Source organism: Eschscholzia californica, unplaced genomic scaffold (genome assembly GCF_041429995.1).
Source record: "Eschscholzia californica isolate CP2 unplaced genomic scaffold, dmEscCali1.0.p SCAF_2, whole genome shotgun sequence".
NCBI classification, from domain to species: domain Eukaryota; kingdom Viridiplantae; phylum Streptophyta; class Magnoliopsida; order Ranunculales; family Papaveraceae; genus Eschscholzia; species Eschscholzia californica.
The window spans coordinates 24,737,212-24,759,984 of record NW_028238309.1 but is presented as its reverse complement, the minus strand read 5'-3'; the positions used below and the strand labels follow the sequence as shown (position 1 = coordinate 24,759,984).

The 22,773-nt window shown below is 43.6% G+C and overlaps 1 long non-coding RNA gene across 1 annotated transcript; it reads right to left on the bottom strand.

Annotated features, from left to right (window-relative positions):
• Positions 1–21,342: 21,342 nt before the first annotated feature.
• On the bottom strand, positions 21,343–22,292 carry LOC147557090 (uncharacterized). Its single transcript, XR_015233850.1, has 2 exons — positions 21,997–22,292; positions 21,343–21,944 (listed from the first exon to the last, which is right to left on the bottom strand). It is a non-coding gene; the product is annotated as an uncharacterized LOC147557090 (long non-coding RNA).
• Positions 22,293–22,773: the final 481 nt, after the last annotated feature.

The following is a 22,773-nucleotide window of genomic DNA, read 5'->3' as shown; positions in this document are numbered from 1 at the left end:
CTATCGGGATTCCTCCGAAAGTGAGTGACGATTTTATTTTAAGTTTCTTTGCTCAAGGACTAGCAAATTCTAAGTTTGGGGATGTTTGATGTGGCGTTAAAATGCCACATTTGGATAGCTTAACTTCGATGAGTTAGTTCTTTTCGTGTTTTATTTCTAATTATTTATAAGTTTTTCTTGGTAGGTACCTTATTTGAAGTTTGACGCTTAATTCGGAATAAAATAGAGCATTTATCACATTTTTATCTCATGTGGAAGCGACCGGAAGGAAAGAGTACCAGGGATATTTTGGTCATTTTGGTAGAAATCAGAGGTTAAATGGCAAGTGGAGTCAATGGTGAGCCCGGCGGCGAAAACGGAAGTCGAATCCGAGTTTGGAAGGAAGAGTTATGGAAAAAAGAAGTCACGGGTCATTTTGGAAATCTGATTAAGGGGCCATCTTCTTTTCCATTCAACATATTAGGGTTTAGGAGGAAAAAAGGGGGGAGAGAGAGGAAGTAGCCGCCGGCCATAGCTTTGGCCGGCCGGCACATCAAAGCTTGGTTTTATTGAAGAACAGCAGCAGCTCCAACAAGTAGCAGCCACGGGATTGACGAAAGTTAAAGTTGAAATCCCCCTTTTTCGATGATGGCGCGAGGCTACGATCGTCGGAAAATATGTGTTTTAGTACTGCCGATCTCCCCTTAGCAATGTCCCGATTTCCCCTTAACAGTGCAGATTAGGTGTCCCCTCAGTGAAAACTCGGGTCCCTTTAGCAACCAAACTATCTTCTTCCTCTTAAATTAAAACCACCATGAAAGCTTCGAACAAGCTTTCTCTCTCTAGAGATTGGCAACCAAATAACAAGCAAATAGCAAGGGAACCAAGACAAAGAAGCTTCAAGTGAAATCCCTATGGTTTCCGACCAGACTTATGACCGGAACAACTCGAAATATAACCGGCCAGAATCTATGAATTCCGGCCAAGCTTCCCGTTGAAGTAACCGAACTGTTACTTCTCTGTCCCGTCCCGAGCTGGTGTCGTGCCTTGCGCGCCGTTGATGATGAAGATCCCGTGCTGCCTTCTATTGTTCCGACTCGAGCTCTTGCTGTTGACGAAAACCCGAGCTACTCCGTCGGTGAATCGAGTTGGTGTGAAGGCTCCGGCAACTTGCTGTTCCCGTCAATCCTGTGGCTGCTACTTGTTGGAGTTGCTGCTGTTCTTCAATAAAAAGCTTTACATGTGCCGGCCGGCCAAAGCTATGGCCGGCGGCTATTTTCTCTCTCTCCCCCCTTTTTTCCTCCTAAACCCTAATATGTTAATGGAGAAGAAGATGGCCCCTTAATCAGATTTCCTTTCTTTCCTCATGGACCCCCAAATACAAACCCTTCACTTGGCAATTGACTTGGGATTATAAAGAGGAGTGCCCCTAACTTTATCTCTACATATTCTAATTTTCAGAAAATACCAAAATGACCCGCGACTTCTTTTTTCCATAACTCTTCCGTCCAAACTCAGATTCGACTTCCGTTTTCGCCGCCTGGCTCAACATTGACTCCACTTACAATTTAACCTCTAATTTCTACCAAAATGACCAAAATATCCCTGGTACTCTTTCCTTTTGGTTGCTTCCACATGAGATAAAAATGTGATAAATGCTCTATTTTATTCCGAATTAAGCGTCAAACTTCAAATAAGGTACCTACCAAGAAAAACTTATAAATAATTAGAAATAAAACACGAAAAGAACTAACTCATCGAAGTTAAGTGATCCAAATGTGGCATTTTAACGCCACATCAAGGAGCAAGGAGCAGAAGCAACATAGCAGAGAACCAGAGCTGGAAGCAGGACTGCTCAGGGGAATCTAACCTCTCATAACAGAATATACCATCATAACGGAGGTTGTCATGCATCAACTCCCTTTTTCATGCTGATATAATGGAAGGCCATTTTCTGAATCAACACCTATAAAAGGCCCCCAAATCGTCCTTTAAAGGACACGATCCGAAAACCCAAGAAGATCACAAGAAACTCTGAGTTCTCACAACTCGCCTCCAAAAGGATCGATCGACATTCATTCTTTTACTGCAAAGAACACCCTGATTGTCTTGAGCGTCGGAGCGGTTTTCGAACCCTCTGCAGGTTTTTTTTCCCTTTGGGAACAGACGAACCAGAGCAGTATGTAGGAGTTGTTTTGAGCGTCAGAGCGGTTTTCAAACTCTTTGCAGGTTTTCCCCCTATGGGAACAGATGAATCGGAGCAGTAGGTAGGAGCAAGGAGCTAGGAACAAGAGCAAGGAGCGAGGATCAAGAGTAAATAAACAGAGAACCAGGACTGGAGGCAGAAACGATCGATAAAATCTAACCTGACTTAACAGAACATTCAACTTAACGGAGGTTGTCATGCATCAACTCCCTGTTTCATGCTGATATAATGAAAGGCCATTTTTTGACATCAGCATTTGGAGCTAGAAGGAGGGGATCACTCTAGCAAAATCATCAGTTCGGTAACCCGAACTCCTTTCATTACATTTTCAGTACTAGCTGTTTCTTTAAGACCTCCCAGGTAAGCATATCCTCAGAGGAACGCACTCTCTGCGGATCCCAGGATAACCCCCCAGAAGACGGCACCGCTGAAAAGCTGATGGCAAAACAACCCTCCTCGAAGGCCAAGAGACTTGAGGAAGGGAAACCCCAAAAATAAGAAGAAGCAGAGAAAACAGAGGACCTCACCATTCTAGTGCAAATTTGGGACAAAACCAGTGAAGTAACCTAAATAGGAAGTGCCTTGAACGAAATCGAAAAAAAGGAATTAAGTTCCTTCTTGAAAACACACTGTCGCGTCTTCGCCTTCGGAACAAACGAGGTCCCCGGAATAGACCCCGGCATCATCACTCACAAGCTTAACATTAGGGAAGGAAGCAAGCCCGTGAAGCAAAAGGAAGGAAATTTCGCGCTGGACAAATAAGCTGAAATCACTAGACAGGTGGAGAAGCTCCTGGTTTCTGGAGTCATACAGGAGGCGCTATACCCGAAATGGCTGGCCAATGTAGTACTGGTGAAAAAGAAGAACAACACGTGGAGAATGTGCATAGACTTCACTAGTCTGAATAAGGCCTGCCCAAAAGATAACTTCCCACTGCCGTCCATCGACCAGTTAGTGAATTCCACTGTTGGTCATGAACTGCTCAGTTTTATGGATGCCTTTGCAGGATACCATCAGATAGCAATGCACTGACCGATCAAGAGCATACCGCCTTCCTGACGGGCCGGGGGTTATATTGCTATTGACAGATGCCCTTCGGCCTCAAGAACGCTGGAGCTACCTACCAGTGCCTGGTCAATGGGATATCCGGAGACCAACTAGGAAAAACAGTCGAGTGCTACGTAGACGACATGATCGTGAAAATCAAGGTCCGCAAAGATCTCATACCTAACCTCAAAATTGCTTTTGAAAGGCTTCTAGCTTACAACATGAAGCTGAATCCCGAGATGTGCGCTTTCGGAGTAACATCAGGAAAGTTTCTCAGGTTCATGGTAAGTCACAGAAGAATAGAAGCCAACCCAGCCAAGATCACAGCGCTAAGAGACATGCCCAGCCTAAAGAATATAAAGGATGTCCAACAATTAACAAGAAGGTTGGCTTCTTTCTCCAAGTTCCTAAGCAAGATGGGGGATAAAGCCCTTACCTTTTTTTTAAGTCGTCCGAAACGTGTCAGACTTCACATGGACAACTGAAGCAGAGCAGGCATTTCAGAGCTTATAAACACATTTGATGGGACTACCTCTACTGGCCAGCCCCAACCTTAGAGATGAGCTTATCGTCTATCTCGCAACCTCGGGAGAAGTAGTTTCAGTAGTGGTAATCAAGACGGTGGAAGGAGTGATGCATCCGGTATACTTCGTCGGCAAGGTATTAAGCGGGGGCAGAGCTGAATTATCCAACCGTAGAGAAACTGGCCTACGCACTAATCTTAACGGCCAGGAAGCTACGTCCCTACTTCCAAGTTCACACGATGGTCGTACAGACCGACCATCCACTCAGGAATGTACTTCAGAAAATGGATCTGTCACGACGACTAACCAAATGGGCGATAGAACTAAGTGAATTACACATCAGATACGTGCCCCAGACTGCGCTAAAAAGACATGCGTTAGTGGATTTCATAACGGAATGCTCGGTCTCGGCGTCAAACATAGGACCGGAGCAGGTCTGGACTCTATTCGTAAATGGAGCCTCGAGCGAAGCAACGAAGGGGGCCGAAGCTGTCCTGATTAGTCCCGAAGAGGATAGAAACCTTCCAACAACTGCATTCAAGTTCACCGTAACAAATAACGAGGCCGAATACGAAACACTACTAGCGGGACATAAACTGTCTCTAAAAGCAGAGCCACCAATGTTCAAGTATACAACGATTCCCAACTCGTCGTCAATCAGGTTAACGGGGAATACGAGGTAAAAGGGACCGACATAATAAAGTATGTAGAGAAAGTCACAAACCTAATCAAACATTCACAAAAGTCATTATAACCAGGATGCCCCGACAAGAGAACGCCCTGGCCGATGCTCTATCCAAGATGATTAAAAGTCAAGCCACCATCCCCGGCGTAATCTTTCAAACATTGGAAGAGAGAAGCATCGACAAGGCAATGGAGGTAATGTCTATCAGAGTAACATAGAGAGGTATGTGGATGAAACTATGCTTTGAATATTTACAAACACAAAAACTACCAAAAGACGCCAGCGAAGCCAGGAGGGTCAGCAGAAACGCCCCAAGATACACCATGCTTGGAGGTCTGCTATATCAAAAATCCCTAATCCACCCCATACGACGTCGTTTGGCTAAAGACGAACAAGAATATGTAATGACAAAAATACATGAAGGAGCTGCCAGAAACCACGCGGGCCCCAGAACACTGCACAGGCAAATAACCCTGGTTGGATATTACTGGCCAGGGATGTTAAGGGATTGCATAAAACACAACAAGTATTGTGAGCCTTGCCAGAAGTACGCGAACGACTATCGGCTACATCCCAAAGGACTAACATAGATAATGAGTCCATGTCTTTTCGCACAATGGGGAATCGACCTGGTAGGTCCCTTTCTGGCAGGAAGGAGAGGAAAGAAGATGTTACTAGTCATCGTACTCTAGAACAAAGGAGATTATCCGCGCACTCTAGAACAATGTGGTAACCCGCTTCGGGATCCCCAGAATCATAGTCATGGATAACGGGCCTCAATTCAACAACGAAGCAACGAAGAACGTCCTCACAGAATATGGAATCAAGTCGGCCTACGTCAACCCTGCACACCCAGTTAGAAACGGTCAAGTCGAGGTAACCATCAAAACTCTAGTAAAGTACATTAAGACCAAGTGTCACGAGAACCGCAACTGGGTAGACGAGCTCCCTGACGTGTTGTAGACCTATCGCATCACGCCACAGAGAGCCACGGGGGAGACGCATTTCCGAATCGTATATGGCATGGATGTTGTGTTATCCGTCGAGATAGGCAAACTAAGCCTAAGTGTTAAACATTTCGATCCGGAAACTAATGAGCAACGGCTGTTAGAACACCTGGACTTGATTGACGAAGTTTGAGATCAGGCAGAACTAAGAAACCTAGCCTTTAAAGACGATTGTTGATGTCGAAAATTGGCTCACGGTTAAATCATCATGAAAAAGGGAGTTGTTGCATGACAACCTCCGTTATGATGGTATATTTTGTTTGGAGATGAGAGATTCCTCTGTTCAGCTCTGCTACTCTGCTTCTATCTACTCCTCGCTCCTTGCTCCAGCTCCTACTCCTTGCTCCAGCTCCTGGCTCCTGTTCGTCTGTTCTCGAGGGGGGAAAACCTGCAAAGGGTTCGAAAACCACTCTGACGCTCGAGATAGTCAGGGTGCTCTTTGCAGTTAAAGAATGAACATTGATTGATCCTTTTGGGGGGCGAGTTATGAGAACTCTGTTTTGGGGGGTGATCCTCCTTGGTATGAAGGGATCGTATTTTTGGGAGAGAAAGAGTGTTTTTCCTCCAGAGAGCGTGTCCTTTGAGGGACGATGTGGGGGGCCTTTTATAGGCGAAGTTAGGCCGACTGTGATTAGTGGCCGTGGCGAGGCGGTGGTCATCAAACCGTAATAGAAGTTACCTCTTTTGCGTATCTAGGGTTTCTCTTCGAGTCTATCCCGGATCTTTGATAAGTGAACGTTCCTAAGTTCAAGGATACTTTGTTGCTATCTTGTCGGAGTGATAAACTCTAAAGGAGAAGTTTCCTCTTTTAGATACGTGGAGTCCAATCGGGCATAAACACTTCAAGATGTGTAACCGACTGAGATCTTTCTGGAAAGTCCGGGATTAAGTGATTTGGTTGCGCAGCGCTGATATCTTCCCAGTTCTGGGCGTAATATATGGGCCAGACCTGTGGAGACCCCCCTTATTCCTTTGGAGATCCCATGGTTGATCTATCCATGCCGAGGGCGTTTTGTGCAAAGCTGGTTTCTTCTAGCCGACCTCCAGTTAGGGGAATGTGTGGTGGACCATCAGGGCTGTCCTGCTGCCTTAAGCCGAGCTGTTCCGAGAGACTTCTAGTCTGATTTTTGACTCTTCAGACGTTAGTCAACGTCTGGACATTTTATGCATCATCATGAGTCCCGCCACTCCTTAGTTGAAAGTAGAGAAACTGAGGAGTAGAAGTAACTCGTGTGTTTTGCTTTGAAGGCCAGAAGTCAAAAGTATTACCTGTCCCAGAGCTGTATTGTTAAGCTCTTTAGGCCTTACCTAAAACGTGGCCGTTTGGTGAAGTTCTGTCTTCCTGTCAGTTCTCAGAGCTGATTGACGTTCATGAATTGGAGATTTTCTTTCACTAAGTGTTAGCTTTGCTAGAGTTGATCCGGCTGTGTTCTGACACGTGGCTTATTATTCCCATGCGTGATTTTTTTATGACGTCATAGATTTGATTTTCTGATCACGCGTTTTCAATGTTGATCTTTTGGGTTATTGCACAGGGCAACTCACTTGGTCACGCAAGGACACGTTGAGCTCTGTTATTGGGGATGAGGCGCGTTTCCCAGAACTTTTAATTTTCTCGCGCGTTTCCAAGATGTGCTCGGTCTCTGTCTTCAATGCTTTTTACCCATTTCGTTGATCATCTTTTCTGCTATAAATATCTGTTTTGATTCCTCAACCTGCTTCTTCGTCAGAACAATCCCAGAGGTTTCTTCCTTTGTTCCATGATTTCTTCCTGTTCTTGTAAAGGATTCGGGATGAGGCTTCTATTTGGAGTTCGTACCGACGTTAATGCGAGTCAAGTCTTATTTGTATTTCTTTTTCTTATGGTTCTTTCGGAGTTATTTGTGTTATGTTAAGATTCTTCTCGAAGAATCTCAGGTATATCTTTGTATAGGGTGTCGGAAGGAAAGCCGAAATGAGTTGGGGGTGAGATGCTCGAAGCAAAGCGGATGAGGACGGAGTCTTGAATCGCTAGGTAGGGGATATCTCTTGTTTTCTTTTATATTTTTGTCGAGATTCATGCTAGAAATAGGAGATATGCATGTATCACTATGTGTAGATGGTAGGTGATCATATATGCATGATTTATACGGTTGATTTAAATGAAGTTTAACTATTGATTATGCATATTTCAATATGTTTTACGATGAAGTTTCTATCGTTGATTGTGTTATCGATGGATTGTTTCGATGAGGTTTACTCGCAAAGGACTTTCAAACTGATAGTTATGAACTGATTTGTAATAATCGATGTTTCGAAATCATAAATATTTTGTATGCTGTATGTGATTGATGAAGTGGACTGAGACGAGTCATGAGGGTCTTGGCATTTGTAGTGCTCCACTCTCTGGCCAGGATTCTCGTTTAGGTTGGACTCTCGGGGCTCAAGGGATTTGCTACCTTAGACCGCTCGACTGGACTGTAAGCCTGTCTGTTCTTACCCTCGGGGCTCAAGGGCTGTACACCTCTGACCGCCCGACTGGTTTGGTGATTGGAATCTCTCTGCACGTTATGATATGACTCTTGGTTGTGCCACTTCTGTGTTTGATAAGATAATTAATGTTTTAAAAAGCCTATCTCAGTCGAGGGCGTAACGGGCGAGTTCCGAATCTGCTGAGATTGTGGGTGAAGCATGTTTTCACAAGAAAAGAGTATTATTTCGGTTGTTGACACAATAAATGCTTTTCTAAAACCAGAAGGAATAGTTGCATGCTAGTGTACCAATGAGAATATGTTTTTCGTCCCAACACGAATACTGGAGGGACGACTTGACTATTCGACTTCGGTGAAGCTAAAACGTATCTAGTTAAGCTAGGTGTATATATTTATCAAGAGGTTAGCTTTTCAATGACCGTGGAGTCACCTAATGGGAGAGAGGTTTACCTACCTAGGGGTAAGCCAGTTTCTCGAGAGACCTTGAGTACCTGGGTTAGTGCCGGTATGGGACGATACTAGCCCAAGTACTATAGAGTTCTCTGGGTAACTCTCTGTTGATTGAGGAGCATACCATGGGTGTTGTTGTATGTTTGAGTAAGATTGATATATATTTATACGTGTGAATGTTTTTATGGCGAAAATTGTTTTATCGTAGTTTTATTTGGGACTCCTCTACCAGTTAACTCGTGTCGGTGAGTTATTGACCCCATACCCGTGTGTTAGCATGCAGGTTCCTAGTTAGTAGCATCTGTAGCGACAGAGTTAGCAGATGGATTGCAGGGGTTGCGGCGCGGTGCCACTTTGGTGTTATTTCTTTTCACTTTGGTTTTGATTTATCTTCGAAGTTATACTTTTATACACTGAACACCTTATAATGTAAATATATATGTATCACATAGGCTGTGCAGGGCTGTAAGGTTGTGTGCAGGTTGAGTTAACCTAGTGTGGGTGGTTCAGCTTGTAACCAGAGTTTTTAGTTGAGTAATTTCTTATTTTTAGCTTCCGTTATGTACGTGTATGCGTATGTATGTTTGCATGACAGGTTACAGGTGCGACCGGTTCGATTTACAGAGGAGGTGCTGCCGGATTTTCGGCTCGTCTATGAATTGCCGGGGCGTGGTCTTGCCTAGTTATGGGGCACGGGCGTCACAGGTGGCCACTATGTCGATCAACCAGGAGAAGAAGCGAGACGTTGAGCTCCGTCCAAGCTTTGGCGAGTGGTTTCTCTGCCTCGATTATCACCGAATCTCTACTGATCATTTTTTTTATGTTGTCTTGATTGTAATTTCTTCTGTAATAGCCTTGAATAAAAAATCCTTTTTTCTTGCTCTAGATTACTTTGTTGAAGTCTGGTATTGATACCGTATGCTGGTTATGCAAAATCAAAGTCAGCACAAATCCTAACTTACTAATGCGTTTTCCTAGGCTTACTACGCATGCTCCGAATGATCGTACCTGCAAGAAAAAAAAATTCAGCCCTAGTCTAGCATGCCATAATTAGTTTTATCAGGACTCCTCCTTAGACCTCTGATCGTGGCTTTCGCTACCAGAGCTGACATTGCCAGCTTGATCTCGGCTAGTTCCGCTAAGAGTTCTCCTTATACCTCTGGTTGTGGCTTTCGCTACCAAAGCTGATATTGCCAGCTTGAGCTCGGCGAGTTTCGCTAAGACTTCTCCTTATACTTCTGGTCCTGGCTTTCGCTACCGGAGCTGATATTGTCAGCTTGAGCTTGACTAGTTTCGCTAGGACTTCTCCTTAGACCTCTAGTCGTGGCTTTCGCTACCAGAGTTAGTTTCGTCAGCTTGAGTTTGACTAGTTTCGTTAGGACTTCTCCTTAGGGCCCTCGGTTGTTGCCATAGCTGGCGAGGATGTCCTGTCCCTGGTCGTGGCTTTCGCTAGCAGGGCTGGTTTCGTCGGCTTGAGCTCGACTAGTTTTTGTCGGGACTCCTCCCGCGCCCCTGGTCGTGGCCTTAGCTAACAGGGATGTCTTCCTCATTTTAAGCATGAATAATTTCGCAAGGACTTCTCCTTATACCCTTAGTCACCTTCATCGGGGCGGTAGTTTTATCTAGGACTTCTCCTAGGGGATTCCCAGGGACCACGTTTCACTCGAGTAAAGGGTTGAGTTTAGCTAGGACTCCTCCTTGTGAGGCCTCGGGTTGCATCCATAGCTACCAGAGCTACCTCCTTTGTCGGCTTGAGCCGATCAGTGTAACTAGGACTTCTCCTTGGGACCTTGGTGAGGGGTCGGTTTTTACTCGAGCAAAGTTCAATTTAACTAGGACTGCTCCTTAGGGTCCTCAGTTGTCGCCGTAGCTATAGAGGCTATCCTGTCCCTGGTCGTCGCTTTCGCTTAGCAGGGCTGTTCAAATTAGGGCCCTTGGTCGCTGCTCTCACCTACCAAGGCTGCCTTTAGGTCCCCTGGTCGTGGCTTTCGCTGTCAGGGCTACCTGATCGATTCAGAGCGAGATGAGTTTAACTAGGACTCCTCCTTTGGGTTCTAGAATGGAAAGTGTTATACTAGCAAAGGCTTCTAAGTTCGCTAAATATGGCTAGAATCCACTACAACTCTCTTATTTAACTTGTTATCGTACAAGCAGATCTATGCTTCATCTTCTTGCGTCTGATTCATCCTTCGGCGTTCTAGGATATATTGGGGTCTTTCTTTTGGAATGAGAGACTGAGATGTTCTGCGTTCCAGAGGTGTGTAAGGACGTGACCTGACGTATTCTCTAACCTATAGGTGCCAGGTTTGACAATTTTTGCTATCTTATAAGGCCATTCCCATGTGGGAAAGAGTTTGGCCGCTGATGGCCTTTGGGTGAATTTAGAGTTTCTCTACACCATGTCTCCGACGTCGAACTTTCTTATCTTCATGTGGGACCTATGCTGTTTGATCATGGTGTCTTTGAAGGCGAGATTTCGCAGCTCAGCTTGATTTCGAATTTCGTCGACTAGGTCTAAGTGTTCTAACATTAGTTGTTCACTGGTCTCGGGATCGAAGTGTCTTACTCTTAGACTCGGTTTACCTATTTCTACGGGTAGCACGGCGTCCATGCCGTACACTATTCGAAAAGGCGTCTCCCCCATAGCTCTTCGTGGTGTGATGCGGTAGGTCCACAACACGTTAGGGAGTTCGTCTACCCAATTTTTGTTTCTATAGCACTTAGTTTTAATGTACTTAACCAGAGTCTTGTTGGTTACTTCTACTTGTCCGTTTCCGGCGGGGTGCGCTGGGCATACGTAAGCCGGCTTGATCCCATACTCCGTGAGGAACTCCTTCATAGCATCATTGTTGAACTGCGGCCCGTTGTCCATGACCAAGATCCCTTGAGTTAGATGAAGGACCATTCTGAACTCAGACCAAGTTAAACACAGGGACTAAATGTGTAATCAGGTCAGAATCAGTGGTATTTTGCAATAAAAAAAATTCAGGGACCGAACTGTGTTTTCGGCTGGTTAAGGGAATAAACTAAACCAGATTAGTCATTCGTGGTTTTGGTTCAAGAGAGGGTTGGGTATGTGAGAGATTTCGATGAAAGAGAGGAGGTTTTGGGTGAAAAAATCAAAAGGAAATGCTTGCTTTTGGCAAATTCCATTTTCTAGAAGTTATCCAAGCTAGGTTTATAGATTTTGGTAAGAATTATTAGTTCCTCTCTCTACAACCTAGTATTTCCATGATTTGAAGTATAATGGAGCTTTTACTTCGTAATTGTAGGAATTTGAGAGGAATTATTGGAACTTATGAAGATACAGATCCAAGACAACTAAATTAAGGTAAGGATTGTAGTCTTTTTTTTAAAAAAATTAGATTGAATTAGAAAAGGGGAAACTATACAGGGGGGACGAAAAAGAAATCGGGTTGCTTAAGTTATGCTACACTACATAACCCAGGCCTCCCAATTCCTAACAACATCCAAAAAAGAAGACCATTTGAATTTTGAGGAACCACTAATCCAGTAGTGAATTGTTCCTTTTACATCTTCTACATCTACTGATGAGAAGGAGTTCGATTCCTTAAAAATTTATTGTTCCTGTCCTTCCAGAGATTCCACACTATTGCAACCGGCACCAGGTCCCATATTTCCTTCTTGGTTCTCAGTTTTGTGATGCCATCCCATTGCTCAAACATGTTTATAATGGTGTTAGGTCTGCACCATTGAATTTTGAGCGATCCCATAAAGTATTCCCATGAATTCGAAGCTATCCTGCATCTGAGGAAGAGATGGTCTGCTGATTCCTCCTCATCCTTGCATATACATCTATTTGCCATTTGAAACCCTCTATGCTGTAATGACTCAACCGTTGGTATTCTACCTATAAGGATAGCCCATATCAAGAACAGTACCCTCGGGGGTGTGCGCTTACGATGTAAAATTCTCATGAGTCCTTGCCTAAGCACCGTGTCATTGGGTGCTACCCTCTCATAGCACTCTTTGACGCATAGAGGTTTTTCATTCCCATCCTTCCAAACTCTTTTGTCTTTCACAGAGATTAACCGAACTTCCTTAAGGTAATCACAAAGCGAAACATATTGGTCCACCTCCCAGTCGTTAAGAGTCCTTCTCGTACAAATGTTCCATACCGACCTCTCCTTGTCGAACATCGAGGATACCAACGCTTTTTGGTCAGATGCAATATCAAAGATCAAAGGAAACCTATCTTTTAACTTTGTTCGACCGAGCCACACTTCATGCCAAAAAAGGATTGACTCCCCGTTCCCATGATCCCATTTAGTAAGATCTTGAAACTTTGTGGATAAGCATTGGATTCCTTTCCACACTCCACATCCATACGAGGAGTTCCTAACCCGATCCTCCCACTGCCGCGGATTGTTACCATATTTTGCGGCGATGACTTCTTTCCACAGGGCCCCATCCTCATGGTAGAATCTCCAAATCCACTTGATGAGAAGCGCTTCATTCATAGCCTTCAAATCTTTAACTCCCATGCCTCCTTTTAATTTCAGTGTTCGAATTAGCTTCCACGTCGCCCAGTGCATCCTCTTCTTATCGGACTTTCCATTCCATAGGAAATTACACATCTTACGATCAATTTCCTTTAAGATGGTTTTTGGGATCGAAAACAGAGAAAGGAAGTAGGATGGTAAGGCTTGGAGAACCGACTTAATGAGTGTGAGTTTGCCTCACCTAGATAGCACATGCCCCTTCCATGCGGCCAGCTTCTTGTTAACTCTCTCTAACATCGGGTCCCAGAGCGACTTAGATTTATATCTGTGGCTGATGCACCCGAAAAGGTTGCACACCCAAGCGGAGGTATCAAGTAGTAATCCGGCAAAGCCGGGATCGATCCAAGGATAGGAAGGTAGCTTGGATATTGAAGGGTCTTATCCCTCGGTCTAGATATTAAAAGCTAACTTAGACTAAATAGGAAATGAAACAAAGATAAATGAGGGTTTTATAATGAATGAGTAACAAAACAAGATAACAAATGAAACTAGACTAAACAATAAAAGTAAACGGACGAGAGAGATTCGAGAGAAGTGTCGGAGGAACAAGAGTCGGGAGGCAACAAGAGTCGGGAGGCAACAAGAGTCGGGAGGCAACAAGAGTCGGGAGATAAATTAGTGAGAGAGGTGTCGAACCGAGAATCCGATAATGATAAACCTACAACTATGTATGGTCCGATCTAATGTTCAAAGTATAACCGATGTTCGACTCCTAAGGTGATGTCTATAAACACTACGTATATCCGGAGATCATACTTAGTCAAACAAACATCATAATCGGTTAATCCCGAGTCACGAAAGTGTTGTCTAGTCGCCTAACTATGTGAAGTGCATGACAAGACACATGAAAATATGACTTAGACTACGATCGATATCGAATACTTCGTTTCGTCTATTAACTATGCGAAGTGCTTGACAAGACACATGAAAATACGATCAAAACGATAATCGAATTAAATGAACATCAATTCATAATCAAAACATCAAATCATATTAAACATAATCACGAATTCATCACATTTCATCTCATATAATCGATACACTAAAGCTAGCTAAACATGGTGATTGAATAAGAAATGGAAAGAAAATGGTGAGAGAATCCCCCTTTTTCGATGTGGTTCGAGGCTAAGATCGTCGGAAAATATGAGTTTTTAGTTGCAGCCGATCTCCCCTTAGCAATTTTCTGGGTTCCCCATAGCGACCACCATCATCTTCTCCATTTATCACAAACCTCCATTAAAGCTAAACCCTAGCTTTCTCTCTCTAGCAATTTCTAGCCCAAAACCAAATCGAACTACATGGGAAGCTAGCCAAGATGATGCGGAGCAAAAGCCCTAAGGTTTCGGATCAAGAAGGTTGCTGGAAAACTCATAAAAGTCCGGTCAAAGAGTGAAGAAATCCGGCCAAAAATCAAGATCCGGCAAATGAGTGTTGTCCGAGCCTTGTGCGCGCCTGCAGATGCATCCCGGAGCATGGGAAGCTTCCCGTGGACGCGTCCTTGCTGCTGTGGAAGCTTCCCGTGGACGCGTCCTTGCTCCGGTCACTGCTGTAGGTCGCTCCTGTAGCTGCTGCAGGTCGCGGCTGCTGCTGCTCCGTGGACGCGTCCCGTGCTCCACCTTCTAAGATGCAGCTCGGACTGTTGATGAGTGCTATCCCGAGCTGCTGTCCCATGCCTATCCTTCCATGGCTGCCGGAGCTCTTGTAGTGCCGGCCTTGCTTGGCCGGCCAAGCTAAGGTCGGCTACTCCTACCTCCTTCTTCTCTATTTTCCTCTCTTCTACTCAAACCCTAGAAGCTTAGAGCTAAAGAACACCCAAAAACCCTAGCCTCCTCTTTTCTCCCTCTAACTTAGTGAAGAAGATGATGAATAGTTCATGAATAGTAGCCTTTGACCCCTTACTCTAACTTGAGTCAAACCCTAGACTTAGTCAAACTTGACTAAGTCTTTAGACCACAAATGGGTGCCTATAAAATCTCTATCCAATTCTTCTTCTCTTAATATTTCTTGGGGTTGGACTTGGTTTTGGGCTTTGATTTAGAAACCAAGAGAGTGCCTCCATCCTTGTCTCTACATCTTCAAATTCTTACAAAGGACTAGAATACCCTCGGACTTCTTTCTTCCACATCTTTCCCGTCCGAACTCCGAATTGAATACCGTTTTCACCGTCGGACTCGTCATTGACTATACTTGTCATTTGATTTGCTTGAAGTCTTTTTCTCTCATTTTCAACACATGAAATGATAGTGATAATTCGCTCCTTTTATTTCGAATCACATGCTTAACTCCAAAATAAGTACCTAACAAGAAAAACACATAAAATATTATTGATAACACTCAAAAAGGACTAATTAGTCTAAGTTAGGCTCTCTAAATGTGACATTTTCGTGTCACATCAGTGGCCAAGAGGAAGGCCTAGGTAGCATGTCGGCAGGCTTCCAATCGGGCATCCAAATCCCCTCATGGCCTCCCAGTTTCTGTCACTCTCATTCACCTGTGTCACTTCATAAATGAAAGACTTATTTATATTCACTTTTAGGCCCGAAGCTAGTTCAAACCATATCAAGATATCCCTCAGTCTCATTACTTGATCCACATTTTCGTCAAGGAAAAATAGTGTATCATCTGCAAATTGGAGGTGATTTATGCCCCAGCTTGATTCTATCACTTTAAAACCTGTTATCCAGTTCAAAGACTCCGCCTTTTGCATGCAATGGCTTAGCACTTCGCCTATCATCAAGAACAGTAGGGGGGACAGGGGGTCCCCTTGCCTGATTCCCCTTGAACTCTGAAATACCTCTGAAGGCCTTCCGTTGATAATGACAGAAGGTGGCTGAAGATATACACGAGTATATCCATGATCTCCACTTGTACCCAAAGCCCATCCTACTCATGACCTTATATAAGAAATCCCAGCTCACCCGGTCATATGCCTAGTCTAAATCCGCCTTAATGATGATTCCTCTGCTTTTACTCTTGCGCCTAGAATCAATAAGTTCGTTGGCGATCATCACTCCATCCAAGATTTGTCTTCCTCCCACAAAAGCGCCTTGAAACGGCGATATGAGCTTATTCATAGACTTAGCTAGACGAGACGAAAGAATATTTGAAATAATTTTGTACATACCTCCAACCAAGCTAATTGGTCTAAAATCCGAGAAGGAAGAACTGCTCTTCTTTTTGGGGATCAGAACTATGAAAATTTGATTTAAGGACCAATGCAATGATGCCGTCTTTGAGAACTCTTCAACCACATCCATCATGTCTTTCTTCAAAATATCCCAACATTTGTCATAAAAAGAGATAGGCAATCCGTCCGGTCCCGGCGCTTTGTCATTAGCCAAATCCGCTATAGCCGCCTTCACCTCCTTCTCTTTTATGTCCGCCTCCATCGAGTCTGCTTCCTCAGGATCCAGTTGAGAGAGATCCATCTCTGTGACCCCCGACCTCCAGAATCTTGGCTCGCAGTATAATTCGCTAAAGTGCTTAACCGCTTCCTTCATAATTTCGTCCTCATCAGCTATAATGTTATCCCCTTGACTTATAATTGAAATGCGATTCTGCCGAGCCCTACATTTAAGAACTTTATGAAAATAGGCCGAATTCTTGTCACCCGCCATTAGCCAAGTAGCTCTCGATTTTTGACGCAGACTGATCTCTTCTGAGGCTAACAATCTCTCCATCTTCGACCTAACACCTTTCCTAAGCTCAAGGTCTTCCAAAGACAAAGGATTAACCTCCTCCAACTTGTCCAATCTATTAATTTCTTCCCTAGCCGTCTTGTACTCTATGCTAATGATTTAAATTTCTCCCTCGACCATACCTTTAGCTTTGTCTTCATAAATTTAATCTTCTTACTGAACGAGTGACCTGGGTTGGAGACTGACGGTGCCTCGTCCCACCATTCTACTATCTTATCCGTAAACTCTTGTTCCTCCATCCATCTTTCTTCCAGTCTAAAGAGAGGTGGGTTTGATGCAACGGAATTAGTACGGAGCAACACAGGAGCGTGATCTGATATCGGGTGAGGTAGAATAATTTGATCGATACAGTCGAACGTGTCATCCCACGCACTATTAATGATAAATCGATCCAAGACGTTAAGAATGGGAATTTCCTGGTTATTCGTCCAAGAAAATTCCATCCCTTGTTTAGGCAAGTCTAGCATACTGTTACGATCCATCCAATCCCCGAAATCCCTCATACTAGACGTTAGCTTTCTTCCATTTCGTTTTTCATGGAGGAAGCGTATCACATTAAAGTCACCCCCTATAGACCATGGATGGTGCCATCTGCAAGCAATATCGTCCAGTTCCTTCCAGAAATCTTTCCTCTTTGCCTTGATGATTTAATTTAGTTGTTAAAAAATTCTAGGGTTTAGTGATTATAATTTGGGGCTTTCTGTTTTCTAAGGTTTATAGGAGTGAGAATTTCATGTAGTTTTAGCGTGATGCTTGATTTAAGAGATGGTGGAACCTAGAGGTGAAATAAGGTCGAAATTAATGAGTTCTATAGACGTCATACTCGTAACAGAGGAGGTGCTGCCGGATTTTCGGCTCGTCTGTGAATTGCCGGGGCGTGGTCGTGCCTAGTTATGGGGCACGGGGCATCACAGGTGGCCACTATGTCGATTAATCAGGAGAAGAAGCGAGACTTTGTGCTCCGTCCAAGCTTTGGCGAGTGGTTTCTCTGCCTCGATTATCACCGAATCTCTGCTGATCATTTTTTTTTATGTTGTCTTGATTGTAATTTTTCTGTAATAGCCTTGAATAAAAAATCATTTTTTCTTGCTCTAGATTACTTTGTTGAAGTCTGGTATTGATACCGTATGCTGGTTCTGCAAAATCAATGTCAGCACAAATCCTAACTTACTAATGCGTTTTCCTAGGCTTACTAAGCATGCTCCGAATGATCGTACCTGCAAGAGAAAAAAATTTTAGGCCTTCATTTCCCCTCTGAGTTCTTGGTAGTCCCACAATAAAATCCATGCTTACATCATCCCATGATTGTGTTGGAACAGTTAAAGGAGTGCAACGACCTGGTTGGAAATGACTTTTCATCCTTTGATATCTTGCACATCTCTCTACAATTGTATGACCATCTCTTCCCTTCTTTGGCCAAAAGAAATGCTCCTGAAGTATGTCCAACAGTTTCCTTATCCCAAAATGACCAGATAGGCCTCCTCCATGTGCTTGACGAATCAGCAACTTCATCACAAAACTTCTTGGAACACCCAGCTTGTTTCCTTTAAAAAGAAATCCATCCTGTAACTGGTACTGATTTGTAACTCCCTTTTTGCACTCATTATAGACTTCAGCAAAGTCTAAGTCTCCATCATATAGATTCTTCGGCATATCAAATCCCATAATTCGAGAATCCGGAATAGAGATTAAAGCATACCTCCTTGAGAGTGCATCTGCAAGAATATTCATTTTTCCAGCCTTGTATTTTGACACGAATGAGAAAGATTGTAGAAATTCTACCCATTTAGCATGTCTGCAGTTCAACTTGGGTCTTATAATTGATAATCAAATAGACAATGATAATCTTTCTCTCTCTCTACAATTCTTCTCTCCCTCACTTTCTGTTTCTCTCTCTCTCTCTAACTCTCTGTTTCTTTCTTTCTCTCACAAAAATAAAGAAAACATTAGAAGAAGAAAAGATGATAATGGTGGTACGTATTTGATTTCCCAATGGAAGATGATGATGATGAAGTCGTGAGCCCTTGTTTCTCCTCTCTCTATAAGATATTAAATGAAGCTCAAGAGAAAAGAAGGAGAAGTAGAAGAACTCTAATCCCACTCCCCCACCAGAGATCATCAACCCATTCTTAGCTCTCTGTTTATATAGAAAGAAGAATGAGAAGAATTAGTACAATCCAAATAACCAGTCGATACTCTCTCTCTCCAAGAATAAAATCCCTTCAAGATCCTTCAATTCCCTGTTGTAGAAGATTTCACGATCTCTCTCACTAAAATTATATCCATCCGAGAAGGTGATATCTTCCCTTCTTTCTCTATATGTTTCTATCTTCAGAGAAGTAGTCTTCAATCAATCTCACCTCTGGAACAGTTGTAAGATCTTCTTCCTCTATCTCTAGTTTATTCTCTGTAGAGAACTCCAACTATCTATCCATTCGAATCACTCACAATCTCTCTTTTTATTTCTGATCTTTGTTTAACCGAGAGATCTCTAAGAAATATATGGCTTTCTCTTTTTTAAATCATCAAATCTCTCTCAAATCTCCGTCTGTCGTTTCTGTCTATATGTAGAGAGAAGATAGAAGAATATCTCTCTTTAAGATTTGATTTCTATCTCTAGAATGTTTCTTCCAATCTCCAGCTTCCCTCTCTCTGTTCGTGAAATATTTTGTTCTTATCTCATTCTTTCTCTGTTTAATGACTTTGAAGAGAGAATATAAGAGAAGGGGGAGAGAAGGAAATAAAAGCAATTCCCTAAATTTGGGGTTCAAACCGTGGAGGGAATTGGTTGGACGTGAGCTGTCAAGGGAAACAACTATGATGCATCGCGGAGCAGCTGGGAAGATAGGAGACGCGTTTCTGATGACGCCACGTGTTCACTTAGTGAAGGCGGCCAATAGATCTGGACGGGTATACGAAAAGGCTCTTGCGCGCGAGTACATAGCATCTTGGGCTCTTGCAAAATCCTGATCCACACCCAGAACTGCCCGAATCTAACCCACATAGCTTCACGGCCGTGCGATTTAGTTCTTACTCGCACGCCACGTGTTACTGAAGTGTTCATATTAACCTTAAGTCAACTGGTTTTGACCTCAACTTTGACTTCGCCTAAATTGCTCGTCCGGACTCAGATTTGACTTATGTTTTCACCTACGGATCCGTCTTTGACTCTGCATTCATCCGAGTATCAACATGGACCAAACATCCAGACCATCATAACCTCCAAATGACCAAATTTCCCTCAAGTATGTCTTTATCTCGATTTTATCCGTTTTCCGCGTTCAATTCTGTAAAAGACTTCTGGACAAAAAAAATACACATTTCATTAGAGTAACTGCTCGAGTTGGACTAACTGACCCGAGTTAAGAGATTCAGATGGGACATTTTCATGTCTCATCACTCTGCTCTGTTGATTCTTACCGTTTTTATATGGGATCAGGCCCCGGCAATGGTGCTAATGTTGCCCATCACCTCCGAGCGTTTTCCGGATCCTCTGGCTGCTCTTTTGCTGGAAGCTGAGTGTGCATCGTCATCGGGTCTTTCCATGCTCGAAGGCCTGCTTCTTTTATGACGTGGTTGTTGGCCTTTATCATTCTAGCGTTCTTCCTTCCAGCGTTCATTGGGCTCTTGTGTTGGAGTTTCTGATTTCTGGTCAAACTTATAAGTTAACTCCAGCGCCTGATGTAGGACTATTTCATTGATAGCCGGCTCGCTTGCGTGTCCACCATCGCCTTCTTCGTGCTTTAGGACGTCGGTTGTTCATCGATTGGTGCAACCGGATGAGTGCCCGCGGAGGTCGGGAAAAGTTTTCGGGACAAACTTTCAATTGTCCCTATTCGCTCCTCTGTTATCGCCTTCCTTCGGGCATCTTCGGCTCTACACAGATTCTATCGCAGTCGTTTGATCTCTTGTTCTTTTCTCAACCGATCGATCTTGAGACGTTCAATTTCGACCAGCCACTACTCCGCTGTGAGGGGTCTGTCTCGAGACCTTCAGGAGGCGTGTCTATCGACGGACATAGTTGCCTGGGAAGCAAATGAAAAAGGTTAGTTTTGAAGTAGAGAGAGAGAGAGTTCGAGCTACCGAACTGATGGTATTGATGTAGAGATGCGCTCCTTCTAGCGTGATGCACCCGAAAAGGTTGCACACCCAAGCGGAGGTATCAAGTAGTAATCCGGCAAAGCCGGGATCGATCCAAGGATAGGAAGGTAGTTTGGATGTCGAAGGGTCTTATCCTCCGGTCTAGAAATCAAATGCTAACTTAGACTAAAAGGAAACAAAGACAAATGGGGGGCTTTATAATGAAATAAGCAACAAAGAAGAATAAAACAAGTAAAACAAACTAAATATCAATGTAAGAGGGCGAGAGAGATTCGATAGAAAAGTCGAAGGAACAAGAGTCGGGAACAACGAGTGAGAGAAATGTCGAGGTCCGGGAATCCGTTGTGGTGAACCTACAACTATTTACGGTCCAATCGAATGTATTGATACAAACCTAGTCTCGAATCCTACGGTGGATGTTCATAAGCACTACGTATGTCCGGAGATAATACTTAGTCAAATAAACTTCCTAAACGATTAAAACCGAATCATCGAAAATGTCGTCTAGTCGCCTAACTATGTGAAGTGCATGACAAGACACATGAAATTTGGATCTAGACTACGATCGATATCGATCACTTTGCCTAATCGATTAACTATGCAAAGTACTTGATAAGACACATAAAAAACGATTGAAACAAGTAATCAAAATAAGAAAACATCAATTTATTATCAAAACATTAAATCATCACATAGATAATCACAAATTCATCACATTTCATCTCATTAACGACACACTTGATTTAGCTAACATGGTGAATAAGTAATAAATGAAAAGAAGATGATGAGAAATCCCCCTTTTTCGATGTAGTTCGAGGCTAGGTTCGTCGGAAAATTTGAGTAGTTAAGGTTCAGCCGATCTCCCCTTAGCAAATTTCTGGATTTCCTCTTAACAGTGCATAATGGGTCTCCCCGAGCAAAAATCCGATCTCCCCTTGGCAACCAGACTCATCTTCTTCATTTAAAACCCACCACCATTAAAGCTTCACTAAGCTTTACCTCTCTAAGAAATTTCAACCAAAAACCAAATCAAACACAAGGGGAAGCAAGCCAATGATGAGGGGAGTAAAAGCCCTAAGTTTTCCGGCCAAGAAGGTGACCGGAAAACCTTTGAAAATCCGGCCAAAATTTGAGAACAAATCCGGCCAAATAATATGAAATCCGGTTATAACACCCTGTCCCGAGCTGTCCCTAGCAGCTCCACGCGTCCCGTGCACGTTCCCTTGAAGTCCCGAGCAGCTTGCAGCCGCGACCTTGAAGATCCGAGCATAGAAGATGAAGAACACAGCAACTTGCAGCCGCGACCTTGAAGATCCGAGCATAGAAGATGAAGAACACAACAGCTTGCATCGTGCAGAGGAAGGACCGGAGCTGCTGTTCACGCTGCTGTCCGTGCTGCTATTATGCAACCCCGAGCTGCTGGCCGTCCCGAGCTCGTGTGGTGTCAGCCTTGCTTGGCCGGCCTAGCTTGGCCAGCCAAGCTAAGGCCGGCTACCCCTTCTTCTCTCTCTTGTCCTCTCTTTCAAGTTTCTCTTTTAGTGATGAAGAACCCTCAAGAACAAACCCTAGCCTCTTTCTCTCTCCCTTCTTTCTTGGTGAAGAAGATAATGAATAGTGTCTAACTTGAATAAAAACCCTAGACTTAGTCAAGTTGACTAAGTCTTTAGACTACTTCAAACCCTTGACTTTGTCCATCATTAAAGACTCTTGACTTGGACCAAAAAGGGTGCCCATAGAATCTCTATTGTTCTCTTCCGCTTTGGGCTCTTGGGTTGGGCTTCTTTCTAAAGAAAGGGAGTGCCTTCATCTTGTCTCTACATTTAAAACCAAGGGGTGCCTTCATAGAATCCTTGTTTCAAGACCGAACCTCGGCTTCTTTCATTCACAACTTTTCCGTCTGAACTCCGAATCGACTTCCGTTTTCACCGTCGGACTCGTCATTGACCTCACTTGTTTTTTGACTTCTGATATTGACCAAAATGACCAAAATACCCCTGGTGCTCTTTTCTTCCCTTTTGCCGCATAAGATGAAAATGTGATAATTCGCTCTCTTTATTCCGAATTACACGCCAAACCCCAAAT